This window comes from Rhinopithecus roxellana, chromosome 15, assembly GCF_007565055.1.
Source record: "Rhinopithecus roxellana isolate Shanxi Qingling chromosome 15, ASM756505v1, whole genome shotgun sequence".
In the NCBI taxonomy this organism is placed as follows: Eukaryota; Metazoa; Chordata; class Mammalia; order Primates; family Cercopithecidae; genus Rhinopithecus; species Rhinopithecus roxellana.
In genome coordinates, this window is record NC_044563.1 from 10,715,466 (window position 1) to 10,737,710 (window position 22,245).

A 22,245-nucleotide genomic window follows, 5' to 3' on the forward strand; every position below is an offset into this window, starting at 1 on the left:
CACCCAGCCTGGGAATAACAATTCTTGTAGGGAAAATAGAGGTGAATCAGAGAAACACATAATCAAAATTCAGTTGTAAATATGATGAGTGTCACAAAAAGGGACTTGCAGAGCTGAGAGCTCTGACCTAGTCATGGAGAGTGGACAGAATTTTCATAGGAAGGATCCAGGGTTTCCAATGAAGTAAATAGATATTCACATGCCCTGGGAACGAGGCTAGAGAATAAGTCATCCTGAAAAAGGGAAGGTCCTTCTCCTCTCCATGTGCCCAAGCAACACTGGGCTGGACCCTGGTGAAGCAGCCATGGTGGAGAACACTGCCATCATGTAAGGCGAGCTGGGCCCTTGTACATGCAGGGAGAACAGGAGCTAGGCAGGCAGGCCCAAGCAGGACTCTCTGAATATATGAGCTGACTTGGGCCTGGGATTCTGAGCATAGGCACATTCAGTATTATAGTAGCAGGACTAAGTTATTCCCTTGGTTGGTCATCTTTTCTGGTACCTCTGGGCTTCCAGTAAATTCCTATTATTAGATAAAGGCTTGGATTTGTTGTGCTGTGGGGATTAAGGAACCAGCATTTCATGTCTTTGAGATAATGAGTAAAGTAAGAGGTGTCACCTCTCCTCTCAAGGCCAGAACAATGGTGCCATAGTGACCTCACTAGAGGATGACTGTCCTGGAGAGGCCACTCTCTGGGGAAGGTTACTGGGGGCAGTGGCAGCAGCATGGCAGCCTGCAGGATGAAGATGCTGGAGTGAAAGACCATAGGGTCCATGCCACTTCTGAAGTCATGCCTGAAGCATGCAGGAACTAGCTAGGAGCCATATTGAGGACTTCCTGAAATCCAAGGGCAGCTTGACCCACAGAAGTGACTATTATTTCATGTAGTAGACCCAGATGGACAAAGCCTACACTCTTTGTTACAAATGAACATCTTCTATAACAAAGAAGGCTGACCAAAAGAGGGTACTGGAGGGATGGTGGAAGTTGTTACCCTATCAGGGTTATTGGACTCATGCACAAGATGCTGAGGTTACCCAAGAATGTTAGTGCCTAGCCTACCCCAAGAATAAAATTGAGCAAGTCAGAAGTAAATGCAAGGAGCAATTTTATTGAGCATCTGCTATGGGATTGTAGGGATTGTACCAAGCCATTTTACACCATCTCATTTAATCTCAGCAAAACATGGTGAAACCGTCCTTGTTACCCCCATAATATAAATGCAGTGGAAACTCAGATTTTAGGAGACTTTTTCAAAGATGTGCAGTCGGAAGTACTCAACAAGTGCTCAATCATAGTTGCTTCCTTTCCAATGATTCATGAATCTATAATCAAGTAGTGGAAATATCTGATGAAGGGGTCACTAGGTTCCTTCATTTGATTCTTCAAGAAGTTCAGTCTTGTTACAATTGGTCCTTCCAAAAGCCAGTGACAGAGAGAATTAGGCACACAGAGGAACAGCTGGTCTGTGAAGCAGCCTCCAACTAGGGAATTTTTAATGGCTTCTTCAAGCAGTGATAACTTTGGGCAAGAATTACTCAAATCATACAAGTCACTCCTATCCAAGCCACAATGATAGACACTGCACGTTTACTCTGCAAAGTAGAACAGGGCATTGTTCAGAGTCAAAAGAAAGCCAAGACTTTATTTTTCTCAAGTCACACAAAGACATAGTAATTCTTCTGTCCACCCCAGAGACCTTTCCCCCAGGAGGAAGTTGACTGTATCCCTTCAGCAGCCCTGACCCTGGAGGTCCCCTAGAGGATAAGGAATCTGATCTAGATCTGAGATCAGTCCACATTCTGACAGCCCATGGGACCTTTTACGAGCTGCCTTCAGAGCTGGGCTCAGAAACAAAGGATCCCATATGGTCAGGGCCAGCCAGGCCTACACAGGTCCCCCACGCAACTCCTCATTCTGCACCCATGGAAACTGAGGCCCACATAGGGAAACAATCTGTCCAAAGACACTTACTGATAGAAGCTAATTTGTGATTTGAGCTCAGGTATTCTCAAGCCATAGGAAGCTCAGAACTTGGGAGGGATCCAGACAGCTCAGAGCACAGAAGGCTGAATGAGGAGATGCTGCCAAATTTGAGAATGAGGATGCTGGTGCACATCCGTGGCTGGCAGGAGTGTGTGGAAGAACCAGCCTCAAAGCAATAGCCTCTGGGGGATGTAGTCCAGAATAACACATTTAGCCTTAGCTAAATCATGTGACTACTCTGAACTGAAAAGACATGAGGCATTTGCCCCATTTTCTGGATGAGGAAACCAAGTCTCAGTAAGGTGGTTTTGGGAACATCTCCTAGCTGGTCAGTGCTGGAACCAGAACCTGAGCCAGTTATTCCTGGTGTATGGGGTCATGATCCCTCACCTGGACTGCACTGAGGAGCCGTGAGAATTTCCCCACTGCAAAATGCTCTTCAAAGCGAAGCAAACATGGGATTCAGTGGATGCAGCACTGATCCTAGAGTCAAAGTAGATGGGTTCAGGCCAGGCGTGGTGGCTCACACCTGTAATCCCAGCACTTTGGGAGGCCGAGGTGGGCAGATCATGAGGTCAGGAGATTGAGACCATCTTGGCTAACGTGGTGAAACCCCATCTCTACTAAAAATCCTAAAAATTATTCAGGCGTAGTGGCGGGCACCTGTAGTCCCAGCTACTTGGGAGGCTGAGACAGGAGAATGGCGTGAACCCAGGAGGCAGAGCTTGCAGTAAGCCAAGATCACACCACTGCACTCCAGCCTGGGCGACAGAGCGAGACTCCATCACAAAAAAAAAAAAAAGTAAATGGGTTCAATTTCTGAAGTGTCCTCTTCACTTTGATCACCACGGACAAGTTACCAGGAATCCCTGGGTCTCAGTGTCCCCAGCTGTGGAGCAATGAGTAATAACCCCTGTAATAATAACTCCTGTATTAATTAGATATGCCATTTAAATGTCTGGTCCTTGAGTATCTATGTAAGAGGTGTCAGGAGAGCTCCCTTGATGTTTGCCAACAGCTTCATCTATCCCTCTGCCAATACAACTCCAGAAGGAGGCTTACCTGCTTGCTGTGGCGCTCGTCATATCTGAGTGGCAAAGTGCTCACAGTTTGAACAAAGAATGTTGTAGTGAAACTTTTTGTCAATTCTCTCCCTTGCCAAGCGAATGATCTCATGGACAGGCCATGGTCTGTACTTGTCCAAGTAGCTGTTGACCCGGTATGTGCTATTCTGGACCGCATCCCCCAGAGGCTCATATTTCACCACATCCTTTGAAGACCCACCTAAAATACAGACAGACACTCTAAGGTACTACAGTGCTCAGGGATGCAATGTTGGAAAAGGATGGGGAGAAGGAAGAACAAAAAGTTCCACTATTGACCTTTGAGTGTGACTATCTCTTCCTACTCTTCTCTTTTGTTCTTGTTAGATTTAACATGAGTGCAAATATTTGATAAGTATTTGTAATCTAAATACTTAACAGTGTGTTGAGATTATGCTCCCATTGCAACAAATGTGAAACTACTTCATGGCGACCATGGTATTCCACTATATGGAGGCACTTTAATTTATTTGACAACTCTCTGACTGTTAAGTATTTAGATTGTTTAAACTGGTTCTCTACTATAGACAGTGGCATTATTATAAACACCTCTTATGTATCTTTGGGTATGTGTCTGACTCAGACAGGTTTTAAAGTTTTTTGAGTATCTACCAGAAAGAAGTAGGTCTCATTCAGTTTTCTTACAATTTCTTCCAAGTAAAAACACCTATCTCCATTTTACAGAACAATCTTGTGTCAGAAAGGTTAAGTAACATGCCCAAGAACTGAAAGTTGTGAAGTGAAGTTTTGAAACAACTCCAAAAGCCTGGCAATTTCTACCCTACTGTGTAGCAAGCAGGTGACTCAATGGCAAGACAGAACTTTCTGGAAACTTAGGAAAGGGTCACAATAGGCTTGTCAAAAGATGAAGTCCACATTCTACTCTTTCATGAATGAAAATTTGGGGTACTAAAATTCAAAAGGAAACAGAGATAATAAGCACAGTAACGAATTGTGCTTTCATTTACTTTTCTCAACTCAAAGCTAGTGTTTAAACTGATCATTCGTTCTTACCTGAATTGATCAGATGGACCACATAACCATCTCCCACATAGATGGCCCAGTGCTCATACAGAGTGTGATAAATCTCAATCAAGTCTCCAGGTTGTGGGTTTTGGCATGACTCCAACAGAAAAACCAGACAGCGTGTGGGAAAACTTCTAGGAAACATCAGAGACCTGGCTTGGGGAGCCCCCACCTCAGCTGCAGAACTGCTCACTGCCCAGCAGCATCAGATATTTACCCAGGAATGAGAGACTCTGATGACTGATGGGATCACCAGCTTTGCTGTCACTCTCAGAGGTCCCTTGTGAGGAACAGTAGGAACAGAGTTTCTTCTTGGTGTTTCTGTTCCAAAGCCTATGTGTATATTCAGGTGTACCCACATGATTGCATTTATACACATATATATAATGTGCATATATCCCTGCATGCAAGATCAGCACACTTGAATAAGCACATGATGTCACCTATGTTGGAGAACCTGGCCCAACCTGGGCAAAACTAGAATGGTGGCTGCTGAACTTTCTTGTTAGACTGGGCCTCAGGGCCCTGAAACATTTGTGCTGCCCCATGGTGTGTATTACCATATATTTTATTTTCTACTCTGATGCTTTTGATATCTGGGGCATTGCTGACCCTAGAGAGTCAGCCCCTCCCAAAGCTAGCCAGTTCCTAGAGATGGCATGCAACTCACCCATAAACACACTCTTCAAGTGAAAACTAACCAATACAAAGCTCACACCCCCAGCCACCTTCCCTACCCACCCTGGTAACCGAAGACAAAGGGCATATACTCTTGGGAGTTCTAGGGCCCCACCCACCACTGGTTCCTCTCCATACTACCACAGTTGATGCTCTCTGGAAAGTGCAACCTCCTGACAGGAGGCCAACCAGCACAAAAATAGTGCATTAAACCACCAAAGCTAAGAATCCTCACAGAGTACATTTCACCCTGCTGCCTCTACCAGAACGGGTGCTGGTAATCCATGGCTGAGAGACCTACAGACAGTTCACATCACAGGACTCTGTGCAGACAACCCCCAGTACTAGCCCAGACCCTGGTAGACTTGCTAGGTGGCTAGATCCAGAAGAGAGATAACAATCACTACAGTTCGGCTCTCAGGAAACCACATCCCTAGGAAAAGGGGGAGAGTAGTACATCAAGGGAACATCCTGTGGGACAAAAGAATCTGAACAACAGCCTTCAGCTCTAGACCTTCCCTCTGACACAGCCTACCCAAATGAGAAGGAACCAGAAAACCAACTCTGGTAATATGACAAAACATGGTTCTTTAGCACCCCCAAAATATCACACTAGCTCACCAGCAATGGATCCAAACCAAGAAGAAATTCCTGATTTATTCCTGAAAAATAATTCAGAAGGTTGGTTATTAAGCTAATCAGGGAGGCACCAGAGAAAGGTGAAGCCCAGTTTAAAGAAATAAAAAAAAAGATACAAGAAGTGAAGGGAGAAATATTCAGTGAAATAGATAGCATAAGTAAAAAACAATCAAAACTTCAGGAAACAATGGACACACTTATAGAAATGCAAAATGCTCTGAAAAGTCTCAGCAATAGAATCAAATAAGCAGAAGAAAGAAATTCAGAGCTAGAAGACAAGGTTTTCAATTAACCCAGTCCAACAAAGACAAAGAAAAGAGAATAAGAAAATATGAACAAAGCCTCCAAGAAGTCTAGGATTATGTTAAACAACCAAACCTAAGAATAATCAGCATTCCTGAGGAAGAAGAGAAATCTAACATTTGGAGAACATATCTGGGGAAATAATCAAGGAAAACTTTTCCAGCCTTGCTGGAGACCTAGACATCCAAATCCAAGAAGCTCAAAGAACAGAAATTCATCACAAAAACATCATTGCCTAGGCACATTGTCAACAGGCTATCTAAAGTTAAGACAAAGGAAAGAATCTTAAGAGCTCTGAGGCAAAAGCACCAGATAACCTATAAGGGAAACCTATCAGATTAAAAGCAGATTTCTCAGCAGAAACTCTACAAGCTAGAAGGAACTGGGGCCTCCTCAAACAAAACAATTTGTTTCAGCCTCCTCAAACAAAACAATTATCAGCCAAGAATTTTGTATCCAGCAAAACTAAGCTTCATATATGAAGGGAAAATACAGTCTTTTTCAGACAAAGGCTGAGAAAATTCACCACTACCAAGCGACCACTACAAGAATAACTAGGCCGGGCGCGGTGGCTCAAGCCTGTAATCCCAGCACTTTGGGAGGCCGAGACGGGCGGATCATGAGGTCAGGAGATCGAGACCATCCTGGCTAACACGGTGAAACCCCGTCTCTACTAAAAAATACAAAAAACTAGCCGGGCGAGGTGGCGGGCGCCTGTAGTCCCAGCTACTCAGAGGCTGAGGCAGGAGAATGGCATAAACCCAGGAGGCGGAGCTTGCAGTGAGCTGAGAACCATCCACTGCACTCCAGCCCAGGCAACAGAGCGAGACTCCGTCTCAAAAAAAAAAAAAAAAAAAGAATAGCTAAAAGGAACTCTAAATCTTGAAACAAATCCTGAAAACACATCGAAATGGAACCTCTTTAAAGCCTAAATCTCACAGGACGCATAAAACAAAAATACAATTTAAAAGAAAAAGAAAAAACAAAAAAACAAGGTATACAGGTGACAAGTAGCATGGTAACTGGAATGATACCTCACATCTCAATACTAACACTGAAAGTAAATGGCCTAAATGCTCCACTTAAAAGATACAGAATTGCAGAATGGATAAGAATTCACCAACCTGCTGTCTTCAAGGGACTCACCTAAAACATAAGGGCTCACATAAACTTAGGGTGAAGGGGGTAAAAAGACATTTCATCCAAATGGACACCAAAAGTGAGCAGGAGTAGCTGTTTTTTTTGTTTTGCTTTGTTTTGTTTTGAGACGGAGTCTTGCTCTGTCACCAGGCTGGAGTGCATTGGCACAATCTTGGCTCACTGCAACCCTGCCTCCCAGGTTCAGGTGATTCTTCTGCCTCAGCCTCCCAAGCAGCTGGGACTACAAGCACGTCACACCACACCCAGCTAATTTTTGTATTTTTAGTGGAGACAGGGTTTCACCATGTTGGCCAGGATGGTCTCAATCTCTTGACCTCATGATCCACCCACCTCGGCCTCCCAGAGTGCTGGGATTACAGATGTGAGCCACAGCACCTGGCCAGAAGTGTTACAGGAAGTCAGGGACCCCGAATGGAGGGACTGGCTGAAGCCACGGCAGAAGAACATAATTTGTGAAGATTTCATGGACATTTATTAGTTCCCCAAACTAATACTTTTATAATTTCTTGCACCTGTCTTTACTGCAATCTCTAAACATAAATTGTGAAGACTTCACGGACATTTATCACTTCCCCAATCAATACTCTTATAATTTCCTATGCGTCTTTAATCTCTTAATCCCATCATCTTCATAAACTGAGAATGTATGTCACCTCAGGACCCTGTTAACTACACAAATTGTTTGTAAAACATGTATGTTTGAACAATATGAAATCTGGGCATCCTTAAAAGGAACAGGATAACAGAGATTTTCAGAGAACAAGGGAGATAACCATAAGGTCTGACTGCCTTCTGGGCTGGGCAGAACAGAGTCATATTTCTCTTCTTGCGGAAGGCGAATAGGAGAAATATTGCTGAATTCTTTTCCCAGCAAGGAATAACCCTGGGAAAGGAATGCATTCCCATGGGGAGGTCTCTAAATGGCCACTCTGGGAGTGTCTGTCTTATGGGGTTGAAGATAAGGGACGAAATATGCCCTGGTCTCCTGCAGTGCCCTAAGGCTTGCTAGGATTAGGAAATTCCAGCCTGATGAATTCTAGTCAGACCCATTGTCTGCTCTTGAACCCTGTTTCCTGTTAAGATGTTTATCAATGACAATACATGCCCAGCAGGATGTGGAACCTCATCAGTAATTCTAATTTCGCCCTGGCCTTGTGATCTTGCTCTGCCTCTCTGCCCTTGTGATCTTTTCTTGCCCTTTCAAGCATGTGATCTTTGTGACTTACTCCCTGTTCATACCCCCATCCCCTTTTGAAATCCCTAATAAAAAATTGCTGGTTTTGCGGCTCAAGGGGCGTCATGGAACCTGCCAATATGTGGTATCACCCCCAGAGGCCCAGCTGTAAATTTCTCTCTTTGTATTTTTTTTGTTTCAACTTCATTTAGTTCTGCTCTGATCTTGGTTATTTCCTGTCTTCTGCTGGGTTTGGGTGTGGTTTCTTCTTGTTTCTCTAGTTTGTTGAGGTGTGACCTTAGATTGCCTGTTTGTGCTCTTTCAGACTTTTTGATGTCAGTGTTTAGGGCTATAAACTTTCCTCTTAATCATCACCTTTGCTGTATCCCAGAGGTTTTAAGAGGTTGTGTCACTACTGTCCTTCAGTTCAAAGAATTTTAAAATTTTCATTTTGATTTCATTGTTGATCCAGTGATCATTCAGGATCAGGTTATTTAATTTCCATGTATTTGCATGGTTTTGAAGGTACTCTTTCTCTTTATTTCTCAGACCGGCCAACACTTAGGGAAAAGAGAAATAACCTATGTTGAAATATTGGGGGCTGGTTCCTCCGATACAGAGGTAGCTATTCTTATATCAGACAAAACAAACTTTAAAGCAACAGCAGTTAAAAAAGACAAAGAGGGACATTATATAAAAGGCCTTATCCAACAGGAAAATATCGCAATCCTAAACATGTATGCACCTATCACTGGAGCTCCCAAATTTGTAAAACAATTACTAATAGACCTAAGAAATGAGATAGACAGCAACACAAAAATAGTAGGGGACTTCAATACTCCACCTACAGCACTAGACAGGTCATCAAGACAGAAAGTCAAGAAACAATGGATTTAAACTATACCCTGGAACAAATGAACTTAACAGATATATAAGAGAACATTCCACCCAACAACCACAGAATATACATTCTATTCAACAGTGCATGAAACTTTCTCCAAGACAGACCATACGAGAGGCCACAAAACAAGCCTCAATAAATTTAAGAAAATTGAAATTATATAAAGCACTCTCTCAGACCACAGTGGAATAAAACTGGAAATTAACTCCAAGAGGAACCTTCAAAACTGCAAATACATGGAAATTAAATAACCTGATCCTGAATGATCACTGGATCAACAATGAAATCAAAATGAAAATTTTAAAATTCTTTGAACTGAAGGACAGTAGTGACACAACCTTTTAAAACCTCTGGGATACAGCAAAGGTGATGATTAAGAGGAAAGTTTATAGCCCTAAACACTGACATCAAAAAGTCTGAAAGAGCACAAACAGGCAATCTAAGGTCACACCTCAACAAACTAGAGAAACAAGAAGAAACCACACCCAAACCCAGCAGAAGACAGGAAATAACCAAGATCAGAGCAGAACTAAATGAAGTTGAAACAAAAAAAATACAAAATATAAATGAAATAAAAAGCTGGTTCTTTCAAAAGACAAATAAAATTGATAGACCATTAGGAAGATTAATCAAGAAAAGAAGAGAAAAAATCCAAATAAGCTCAATTAGAAAAGAAATGGGAGATATTAAAACTGATACCACAGCAATACAAAGATCATTCAGGGCTACTATGAACACCTTTATGCACATAAACTAGACAACCTAGAGGAGATGGATAAATTCCTGGGAAGATACAACCTTCTTACCTTAAATCAGGAAGAACTGGATACCCTAAATAGACCAATAACAACAGTGAGACTGAAATGGTAATTTAAAAATTTAAAAATTACAAACAACAAAAAAGTCCAGGACCAATGGATTCACAGCAGAATTCTACCAGACATTCAAAGAAGAATTGGTACCAATCCTATTGACACTATTCCACAAGATAGAGAAAGAGGGAACCCTCCCTAAATCATTCTGTGAAACCAGTATCACCCTAATACCAAAACCAGGAAAGGATGTAACTAGAAAAGAGAACTACAGACCTATATCCCTCATGAACATAGATGTTAAAATCCTTAACAAAATACTAGCTAACTGAATCCAACAACATATCATAAAGAGAATCCACCATGAACAAGTGGGTTTGACACCAGGGATGCAGGGATGGTTTAACATACACATGTTAATAAATGTGATATACCATGTAAACAGAATTAAAAGCAAAAATCATATGATCATTTTAATAGATGCAGAAAAAGCAGTCGACAAAATCCAGCATTCCTATATGATTAAAACTCTCAGCAAAATCGGCATACAAGGGACATATCTCAATGTAATAAAAGTCATCTACGACAAACCCACAGCCAACATAATGCTGAAAAGTTGACAGCATCCCCTCTGAGAACTGGAGCAAGACAAGGATGCCTACTCTCACCACTCTTCTTCAACACAGTGCTGAGAGTCCTAGCCACAGCAATCAGACAAGAGAAAAAGATAAAGGACATCCAAATCGGTAAAGAGGAAGTCAAACTGTCACTGTTTGCTAATGATATGACTGTTTACCTAGTACGTCCTAAAGACTCCTCTAGAAAGCTCCTAGAGCTGATAAAAGCATTCAGCAAAGTTTCTGGATCCAAAACTAATGGACACAAATCAGTAACTCTTCTACACACTAACAGTGACCAAGCTGAGAATCAAATCAAGAACTCAATTCCTTTTACAATAGCTACAAAAAAATAAAATAAAATACTAGGAATATACTTAACCAAGGAGGTGAAAGACCTCTACAAGGATAACTACAAAACACTGCTGGAAGAAATCACAGATGACACAAACAAATGGAAACACATCCTGTGCTCATGGATGGGTAGAATCAATATTGTCAAAATGACCATACTGCCAAAAGCAATCTACAAATTCAATGCAACTCCCATCAAAATACTATCATCATACTTCACAGAATTAGAAAAAACAATCCTAAAATTTATATGGAACCAAAAAAGAGCCTGCATAGCCAAAGCAAGACTATGCAAAAAGAACGAATCTGGGGGGCATCACATTACCTGGTTTCAAACTATACTATAAGGCCATAGTCACCAAAACAGCATGGTACTGGTATAAAAATAAGCATATAGGCTACCAATGAAACAGAATAGAGAACCCAGAAATAAAGTCAAATACTTTCAGCCAGCTGATCTTTGACAAAGCAAACAAAAATGTAAAGTGGGGAAAGGACACCCTTTTCAACAAATGGTGCTAGGATACTTGGCTAGCCACATGTAGGAGAATGAAACTGGATCCTCATCTCTCACCTTATACAAAAATCAACTCAACATGGATTAAGGACTTAAAGCTAAGACCTGAAACTATAAAAATTCTAGAAGATGGGCCGGGCGCGGTGGCTCAAGCCTGTAATCCCAGCACTTTGGGAGGCCGAGACGGGCGGATCACGAGGTCAGGAGATCGAGACCATCCTGGCTAAAACGGTGAAACCCCGTCTCTACTAAAAAATACAAAAAACTAGCCGGGCAAGGTGGCGGGCGCCTGTAGTCCCAGCTACTCCGGAGGCTGAGGCAGGAGAATGGCTTGAACCCGGGAGGCGGAGCTTGCGGTGAGCCGAGATCGCGCCACTGCAATCCAGCCTGGGACAGAGTAAGACTCCGTCTCAAAAAAAAAAAAAAAAAAAAATTCTAGAAGATAACATTGGAAAAGCCCTTCTGGACATTGGCTTAAGCAAGGATTTCATGACCAAGAACCCAAAAGCAAATGCAATAAAAACAAAGATAAATTGCTGGGACTTAATTAAACTCAAGAGCTTTTGCACGACAAAAGGAACAGTCAGAAAAGCAAACAGACAACACACGGAGTGGAGAAAATCTTCACAATCTATACATCTGACAAAACACTAATATCCAGAATCTACAACAAACTCAAATCAGCAAGGAAAAAACAATCAATCCCATCAAAAAGTGGGCTAAGGATATGAATAGACAATTCCCAAAAGAAGATATATAAACAGCCAATAAACCTATGAAAAGAAATGCTTAATATCACTAATGGTCAGGGAACTGCAAATCAAAACCACAGTGTGATACCACCTTACTCCTGCAAGAATGGCCATAAAAAAAAAAAAAAAAAAAAACAGTAGGTGTTGGCGTGGATGCAGTGAACAGGGAACACTTGTACGCTGTTGGTGGGAATGTAAACTAGTGCAACCACTATGGAAAACAGAGTGAAGCTTCCTTAAAGAACTAAAAGTAGAACTAACATTTGATCCAACAATCCCACTACTGGGTATCTACTCAGAGGAAAAAAAGTCATTTTATGAAAAAGATACTTGCACGCGCATGTTTATAGCATCACAATTCGCAATTGCAAAAACATGGAACCACCCAAATGCCCATCAATCAATAAATGGATAAAGAAACTGTGGCATATACATATGATGAAATACTACTCAGCCATAGAAAGGAATGAATTAATGGCATTCACAGCAGTGCAGATGGGGTTGGAGACTATTATTCTAAGTGAAGTAACTCAGGAATGGGGAACCAATCATCATATGTTCTTACTCATAAGTGGGAACTAAGCTATGAAGATGCAAAATCTAAGAAGGAACTAAGCTTGGATGCAAAATCCAGGAAGGAAACAATGGGCTTTGGGGACTCAAGGGGAGAGGGTGGGAAGTGGGTGAGGGATAAAAGACTACAAATAGAGTGCAGTGTAGACTGCTCAGGTGATGGGTGCACCAAAATCTCACAAATCACCAGTAAAGAACTTACTCTTGTAACCAAACACCACCTGTTCCCCAATAACTTATGGAAACTTTTTTTAAAAAAATTTTTCTTTTTGAGACAAAGTCTCACTGGGTCACCCAGGCTGGAATGCAGTGGCGTGCTCTCAGCCCACTGCAACCTCCACCTCCCAGGGTCAAGCAATTGTCATGCCTCAGCCTCCCAAGTAGATGAGATTACAGGTGGCCACCACCACACCTGGCTAATTTTTGTATTTTAAAAAAATTATTTATTTATTTATTTATTTATTTATTTATTTATTTATTTTTTTTTTTTGAGAAATAGTCTCACTCTGTCACCCAAACTGGACTACAGTGGCACAATCTTGGCTCACTGCAGCCTCCACTTCCTGGGTTCCAGCTATTCTCCTGCCTCAGCCTCCTGAGTAGGTGAGATTACAAGCACACGCCACCACGCCCGGCTAATTTTTGTATTTTTAGTAGAGACAGGGTTTCACCATGTTGGCCAGGCTGGTCTTGAACTCCTGACCTCAGGTGATCCACCCTCCTCGGCCTCCCCCCAAAAAAATCTTTTTTAAAGAACGCTATTAATGTTATGGTATGAATACTATAATATCAATGTGAGAAATACAGTGCAATCTCCACTGGTCATCTTTGAAAAACTCCACACATAATCTCACCCCAAGAACTCCAGAAGGAAGAGTTCACCCCAAAGGGGGCCTTACCAACTTGCAAAGGGGTTGGCCATATTTCAGATCAGTGACAAAGCATTCACTGTTATTAAAAATAACTTTATGCATCTTCTGGTCACCAACCATCTCCTCTGCAGAACTGATTATCTCACCCACAGGCCGAGGTCTGTACTTGGGGTCCAAACGGTTGTGGACCCAGCAGAGGCAGCCCCATGCCACATGCTCCAGGGGCTCCTTTGTCACCACGGCCTCGCCAGTCAGAAACATGAAGGGATTGGAGGAACCAATCTTGAAATACTTACCTGGGAATCACAGACAGTGGACAAAAGGCAGGTAAGGTAAGGACACAGAGGCAGGAGAAGAAAACAGAAGGTTGAAAAGTACCAATTACTGAGCTTTTAGTGTTACCCTTTCACCAAGAAGTTTGGCAGAATCATAGACTTTGCTTTTTGTGTTTACCAAGATGTGTCATGAATATTTTACATGTTATAAATGTGATTATCAATGGCTATACCATATGACAACGTCATCATGTTGCATTATAAGTGTGTACATAATTTAACCAGTCCACTACTATTAGGCATTTAGGTTGTTCAAAATATTTAGCCATTATACACAATGATGTTAGAAATACGCCTGAATATACTTGTTGATTTTAATATACTTGTGAAATTCAGAAGGGAATCCATTTTTATTACTATCTATGGTGCTTGGATGCACTACAAGGCTGGTTTTTATTCTACCCTTCAAGGAAAATATTATCATCTTCATTTTCAAGAACCAATATTGGGCCCAGAGGAACAATATCTGACTTTTCTATGCTGTGAAAAGTCCTAGAACCAGGATGTGAAACTGCTTCTCTCAAGCCACAAAGGGCAGGCTCCTTCCACTGCACTGAGCTGATCCAGAGGGAACCCTTCGTTAAATGTCTTCTGTCCTATGACCCAGCAAAGTTCTAGGCACATACACAGATGCACAGAAGAGCTATCCACCAAGGAACTCTCAGTTCCATTCTATAATGAGCGTTATATATTTAGAAGGACCATAGCTGATGTACACAACCTTAAGCATGATTTTATTTATTTGTATCTAATGTCAAGCTGATGTTTGGACTGAGAGTCTATCCTCTTAAGAAAATCTACCCACACCCTGGAATTTAGGCACAAAATAGAACCATGTCTCCTACTGGGCCCATGGTGATGGGAGCAACGCTGATGAACCTTAGGTAAATCATCTGCCTTCTCTGAGCCTCTATAACTCAGAAATGAAGAAAATGCTTGCCCTAATCTGTCCCCTGCCCAGGGTTGGACCTTCCTCTGGCCTCATGTTTTGCCTTGCAAGGCCCCTCAGGGTCATCAAGACTAAATGACCTTGATTTAATGTTTGTGATCAATTCCTACATTTGCACAACTCTCTCAGGGTAAGTGATAATGTATAGATACAAAGGTGTTACTCTGATACGGATGACAATGATTTGGGTGTGGCGACAACACAAATGCTTGGTGAAAAGAGAACATCAAAGGCTGTAAAACCACACCTCTGTAGAACGTAAAGCAACTTGCTTCTAACTTAGCAGGTTCATTCTAGCTTTGTTTTTTGTTTTGTTTTGTTTTGTTTTGTTTTGTTTCGGACGATACATTTATTCATTCCTTCATTCTCCTGTTAACCAGCTTGTTCTCATTATTTCACTAACAAAATACTTTGAAAATTTCATTTTCTACAGTCCTTACTTGGAGGATCCAGGTGGATCATGTAACCATCTCCCACATAGATGGCCCAATCCTTTTAGCCAACATGGAAAATCTCAAACAGATCTCCAGGCTCAGGATTTTCAAAAAACTGCAACAAAAAACCAGCTCTGGCTCTGGCCTCTGCTGCTCTGCACATCTGGGTCTCTCTGCCTCCATCACCTCCCCACATCCACTCTTCCTCTTCCCCTCCCTCAGACCCTCTCACCTGAGAGGCGGCCCTGGTGGCCCAAGCCTGGCTCAGCTGACCCACCACTCCATTCTCAGGCCCTGGGTCCTCCGTGGCCTCTGCTGCTCCCTGCAGAGGTCGGGTTGAGCTTCAATTCCCTGTGCCTGTCTGTGCCCCTCTGTGCTGTGAGCTCCACGCAGACAGGATCCTGTGTGCTCCTTCCTCCCTCCCTCCATCCCTGCACCTCCAGGATCCAGTGAAAGGCCTGGCATGGAATGGGACAAAGGAAATAGACAAGGAAAAGGGAAGGGGGAGGAGCAGAGCCAGGACTCCTCCCTAGCTCCTCCTCCACATCAGCCACATTGGTCAGGGAACCACAGGACCCAAAGATGGTCTCCACGTGGGGAGAGGGAAAGGCTTTTAACAGTACTGCTGAATGTCTAAAATCAGTTAAGGCACTAGCAGCAGCAGCTGATGGCCAATGAAATATGAGCTTTGGCCTAAATAAGGAAATGGCTCCCTGTTAACAGCCTTGATTTGTTGTGGCAGCAGTAAAGTCCTTCCCCAGAATCAGGTCGTGCTGGTGGAGTGGACTGTGGTGAAAGCAAAATAAATCTTGGGGCCCCCAAATCACTAACTAAAGGAAAAAGTCAGTCTGATAAATGCTTAGGACAAAACTGTCTCCCATTCTATTCAAAATCATCCCTCTGCTCACTGAGATAAATGCGTATCTGATTGCCTGCTTTGGAAAGGCTAATCAGAAACTCAAAAGAATGTAACCATTGGTTTCTCACCTACCTGTGAGCTGGAAGCCCCCTCCCTGCTTTGGGGTTGTCCTGCCTTTCTGGATGGAACCAATGTACATCTTACATATATTGATTGATGTCTCATGTCTCCCTAGAATGTATAAAACCAAGCTGTGCCCCAACCTCCCCTTAGGTACCTGTCATCAGGACCTCCTGAGGCTGTGTCATGGGCACGTGTCCCCAACTTTGGCAAAATAAACTTTCTAAATTAACTGAGAACTGTCTCAGATATTCAGGGTTCACTTTGCCCTCTGGAATCTGCAGGATTCATTCCGGAATTGTTTTCTTTCTAGATTTAAGAGCCTGAGCCCTGCTGTTCCTTTTCAGTCACACACCATTGAGCTCAGCCTGCTCTCCCTGGAGCTTCTGCCAATCGGTACATCTGGGCTGATGGGAGGAAAGATTTCAGTATTCAGAACGCTGCTGCTGAGATTAGAATGCACCTTATAAGGCAGGACGATGCCACAGAGGAACGAGGAGAGAGAAAGCATTGTTTGGGGTTGAGAAGGGACTTAGGCCCTGTTGCAGCAGAAGCAGACGATGTTGGGATTTGCTCGTTTCCCACGACCCAGGGTCCCCCACCTGCCCACTCTCTGGCTTCTCCTCTGGCTAAGGTAGACTCAGCCCCTGGCACCCCACAACTCTCTACTACATGGGGATCCCGGGCTCCCCACACTGTGCCAGATACACAGAGGAGGTGAACTCTGCCCAGAGGCCTCACTGTCCAGCAAGACAGATGGACTTTCAAAAGACAAATGGTTTTCCGTGAAAGCCTTCTGTGAAAGGAAAATAAATCTTGGGACCCCAAAATCATGAAGCCAAAGGGAAAAGTCAAGCTGGGAAGTATGTCAGGCAACCCCGCCTCCCATTCTATTCCTAAATAATAGCTGCAAAGAAGCTACATACCTCCCTCACAGTCTGCCCACAAGGAAATTCCTTGTGGACAAAGGACAGAACTCATCTCAAGGTCAGTCATCCCTCTGAGGCTCACATGAGACAAATGCATATTTGATTTCTTCCTCTGCCCTATTGTTTATGTAAAAATACAGTGGTATGAAAAAAAAAAGAGAGAAAAAAATACGGTGGTATGAAATTATACCAAAGTGGTTTGCTAGGGGGCTCTCAGGCCTTCAGCCACAAACTGAAGTCTACACTGTCGACTTCCCTACTTTTGAGACTTTGGGACTTGGACTGAGCCACTACCGCCTTCCTTGCTCCTCCGTTTGCAGATGGACTATCGTGGGCTCCACCTTGTGATTGTGTGATCAATTCTCCTTAATACACTCCCTTTCATGTACACATATAACCTATTATTTCTGTCCCTCTGGAGAACCCTAACTAATACAGAGACCCTTTGCTGCTAATTCACCTCAGATTACTAGGGCACCCCTTAATAGAAAGTCAACTATTAAACACTATGGTAAATACTTGAAACAAATATTTTTTTTTGTTTTTTTTTTGAGACAGAGTTTCGCTCTTGTTGCCCAGGCTAGAGAGCAGGGGCGTGATCTCGGCTCACCATAATCTCCACCTCCTGGGTTCAAGTGATTCTCCTGCCTCAGCCTTCCTGAGTAGCTGGGATTACAGGCGTGCACCACCACATCCAGATAATTTTGTATTTTTAGTAGAGACAGGGTTTCTCCATGTTAGTCAGGCTGGACTCGGACTCCCAACCTCAGATGATCCGCCTGCCTCAGCCTCTCAAAGTGCTGGCATTATAGGCGTGAGCCACTGCGCCCAACCAGGACAAATTCTTAACGTTTGCATAAGCTTGCTTCCGACAGGAGCATTGTGAACTTGGCAGAACGATGCCACTCCTTCCAGCCCAGTGATCATATATTGCTAAAGAATGGAGGGAAACAGGCTCAACTCAACAGCCACAGGAGAAATGGAAAAGGGCCTAAGGTGTGCTCCTGGCCACCAATTTGGCACTGAAACTGGTGGGCATCACGCCATGGAGCCACCACACACAGGTGAAAGTGTCCTACCAGATGAAACATCCATGACAAAGGCCACCCAGGCCACAAGATGGGAGACAGAACCCCTAGAAGGCCTGATTTCCATTCAAAAGATGACAAGCTATTCTTTTACAATATGTTTCTAAACTTTTTCTTTCATGGACACAAGATTATGCAGATATCTTACAGCAAGACTCTTGCTGGATCTGTGGTCTATTACTCCTCTCTAGCCCTATGTGACTGCTTTGGTGAGCCTCCCCTAAACAAGGAAAATTTGGGTTTCTTTATAGAAAATCTTAAACAATCAATGGACAGGATTGCAAATGACCAGAATAACTAAAAAAAAAAAAAAAAAAAAAAAAAAAAAATTCAGAATGGCCTATTAAAAAAACTTTAAATGATGCAATGTCAGGTTCCTCCTTGAGCTGCAGTTAAAACTGAATATTGTATGTATATTCCCAATAACTCGGGAAACATTTCTTTAGCTTTGAAGGATATGCACCAACAGACTGAGGCCATATCTAACCCTGCACTGTCCCTCAACGAAGTGATAGCCTCTTGGTTTGGTGGAGGACCTTCCTGATGGCAGAAATTCTTGTTGTCCTAACCACCCTCCTGGGCATAGGCATAACACTATGTTATGGCCTATATTGTTGTCATATGCTGTTCCAAAACATTCCTCAATCTCATAAGATTATGTTGCAACAGGCACTGCCTTTGAGTTTCCTAAGTCGGGTACATTACCAACGCCAAATAGATATCTTCCACTCCAGTGTCCCCGATGAAGACCCTCTCCAGCAGGCAGTAGCCAGAAAGAATGCATCGCCCACTTTGTCTTAGTTCACCATGTCATAGTTTGTACTCTTGTACTAATCTCGTAACAAATCAGTGCTTGGAAAAGTAACTAACATGATAGAAATCATGTACAAATCGACAGTGGGGACTGTGGCAGGCCAGGTGTCCATTAGCAACCAGCACACTCAGCCTTCACCAACACCTTGCTATAACTCTGAGGAGTGTATAAGTTAAATATTAAGGAACCAGAGAAGCTAGTGCCTTAGTACAAATGCTAGAAAGCAAAACAAGTTTATCAAGATCCCGCCTGGGCTTTCTCAGATCTTAGGGTTTAATTAAAATAATGAAAGTCCTCAGGCGGGGATCAGAAGCTGGTTGACATGTGAGAGGTTTTCTGCTCTAGGGAGATTCCTCAAGCGGTCGCTATGTCAACAGACACAGATGTTTCTCTTTCTTCATATGATGATCAGGGATCCAAACTTATTCGAAAAGCTAAAGAGGCACTATTCGTACCCGTTGGAATAGCAGGTTGTGCAGCACTTGTTACATATGGATTACACACATTGAAGAGCAGGGGAAACACTCAAATGTCCCTTCATCTGATCCACATGTGTGTGGCCGCCCAAGGCTTTGTTGTAGGAGCAACGACTGTTGGTAAGGGCTGTTCCGTGTGTCGGGAATTCTGGGCAAAACCTAAGCCTTAGAAGAAGAGATGCTGTCTTGGTCTTGTTGGAGGAGCTTGCTTTAGTTAGACGTCTCATTATTGAAGTTATGTGTTATTGTGGAAAATGAACTATTTGAGTGGGTTTAGATGGTAACACAGCATTTTGAATATTGGCTTCCTTTCTTGCAGGCTTGATTTGCCTGGTGACCAAATTACTAGTGACTAGTTTACTAACTAGGTCATTCAAGGAAATCAAGTTAGCATAAAAGAAATATGTCACCTAAATGCACTAGATTGTGTTGAAATGTCCATCTTCTTCAATTGTGAAGATGAACTTAGTTCTAAAGGAGATAGCAGGCCAACCCTGAAGTCCTCCCAGTTTGCTGCAGGATCTCACATGTTTTGGATGTTATCTAAGAGGTCTATTTGCCCCAGTTAACTTTTTTCTGCCCGTCTTGTGGACTGGCTGGCTCTTTTAGAACTCTGTCCAAAAAGTGCATGACATATAAATTCTAAAGCTTCCCACAACTGATGTATCTATGTGTGTGTATTTAAACCAAATCTAGAAAGCTTACAATAGAGCTGCATAGTAGTGGTATTTATTAAAGAATCACAATTGTAAACATGAGAATAACTTGTGGATTCTAATTCTTTTGTAATTGTGAATTATATTTTTGCTGCTGTTATATTAGAATAAATTTTAAATGTCATCTTGAAATAGAAATATATATTTTAAACACTCATGCAAAGGTAGATGAACACTTTTTTTTTTTTTTTAAGAGAGTTTCGCTCTGTCACCAGGCTGGAGTGCAGTGGCGCAATCTCAGCTCACTGCAACCTCTGCCTCCTGGGTTCAAGCGATTCTCCTGCTTCCGCCTCCCAAGTAGCTGGGACTACAGGTGCATGCCACCACGCCTGGCTGATTTTTTTTTTTTTTTCGTATTTTTAGTAGAGATGGGGTTTTACCGTGTTAACCAGGATGGTCTCAATCTTCTGACCTCGTGATCTGCCCTCCTCAGCCTCCCAAAGTTCTGGGATTACAGGCATGAGCCACCGTGCCCGGCCAATGAACACTTTTTAAATGTGTGCATTGCTTATTTTTTCCATAAGAATTGTAAACACTAGGCCGGGCGCGGTGGCTCAAGCCTGTAATCCCAGCACTTTGGGAGGCCGAGACGGGCGGATCACGAGGTCAGGAGATCGAGACCATCCTGGCTAACACGGTGAAACCCCGTCTCTACTAAAAATACAAAAAAAAAAAAAACTAGCCGGGCGAGGTGGCGGGCGCCTGTAGTCCCAGCTACTCGGGAGGCTGAGGCAGGAGAATGGTGTAAAACCGGGAGGCGGAGCTTGCAGTGAGCTGAGATCCGGCCACTGCACTCCAGTCCGGGTGACAGAGCGAGACTCCGCCTCAAAAAAAAAAAAAAAAAAAGAATTGTAAACACTAAACAAATTACCTATAATGGAATCAATTAATAACTTATGAGCAAGCTGGTTTGGCCACACAGTATAACCAAACTTTTATAAACTACCGAATGCTGTTACACTTGTGAAATTCTCTTGTCTAATCTGAATTTACATTCCATGGTGATACTGGTGATACTATGGTATATATATATATATATATATATATATATATATATATATATTGTTATTAAAGTAAGTGACCCATGTCAAAAAATAAAAGTAAAAAAAAAATGGAGATGTTCTTGCATACCTTGTACTAGGACCCATGTTAGATTAAGTAATTTTTCCAAGACTCTAAAGTAACTGTCTAGACCCCGGATTGTAGTTAAAGATTAGATAGAGTGAAACACTGGCTTTTGGCTTGTAGGTACATGAATGTATATAAGCACTTGGAAAAAACTTGTAATTTGGAGTTGGTCTGGTGAGTTACTCTGACCTCCCTGTAACCGGTTGCAGAGATAAATTCCCTTCTTTCCCAGCCTGTCTGCATCTCATTACTGGACCACGAGAACAAACAGCCAGACCTCGTTCTGTTTGGGAACAATCTTACATATACTGATCGATGTCTCATGTCTCCCTAAAATGTATAAGAGCCAACTGTACGCTGAGACCTTGGGCACGTGTTGTCAGGACCTCCTGAGGCTGTGTCACCGGTGCATCCTTAACCTTAGCAAAATAAACTTTCTAAATTGACTGAGACCTATCTCAGGTATTTTGGGTTAACACTTCTAAAGACAAGCTCTGCAGCTGTGCGCCCAAAGCCAGGAATCCAGGCTGAAGCCGTTACAGAGGGAGCTACCCACCTGCTGTAGAGTCAGTAATGCAAAGTTCCGGGGACTTACTGAAGCCATTTGGAAGCCAAGGCGGAGCCTGGTGGTCTGCTGCTTGTGGATCAGCTTTCACACAGACGTGGAAAATTTTACTTTCAAAAACAGAAGGAAATGCTGACACTGCTCAGAATGACCACTGTTCAAAAAAGGAAACATTTCTCTAAACAGAAAGTGTAATGATTTCCTCTAAAAGGACAGAATAATAATGACTCTCCTCAATAGCTGGAATCAGGAGTGCAGAGAGCCACTTTGGAAACACCCAGCGTAGGAAGGCAGCCCTGAATTTCTGTCCCTGCTTGAAAAAGCAAGGTCTCGGCCGGGCGCGGTGGCTCAAGCCTGTAATCC

At 42.7% G+C, this 22,245-nt stretch overlaps 1 long non-coding RNA gene and 1 pseudogene across 2 annotated transcripts; one reads left to right on the top strand and one right to left on the bottom strand.

Moving 5' to 3' along the window:
- Positions 1-1,107: 1,107 nt before the first annotated feature.
- Positions 1,108-22,009, bottom strand: LOC115893504. 2 transcript variants are annotated; one of them, XR_004053522.1, is made up of 3 exons: positions 21,874-22,009; positions 3,050-3,271; positions 1,108-1,596 (listed from the first exon to the last, which is right to left on the bottom strand). It is a non-coding gene; the product is annotated as an uncharacterized LOC115893504 (long non-coding RNA). The 2 variants fall into 2 exon arrangements; XR_004053523.1 differs by lacking the exon at positions 21,874-22,009 and adding an exon at positions 4,105-5,229.
- On the top strand, positions 17,876-19,771 carry LOC115893503 (annotated as a pseudogene).
- Positions 22,010-22,245: the final 236 nt, after the last annotated feature.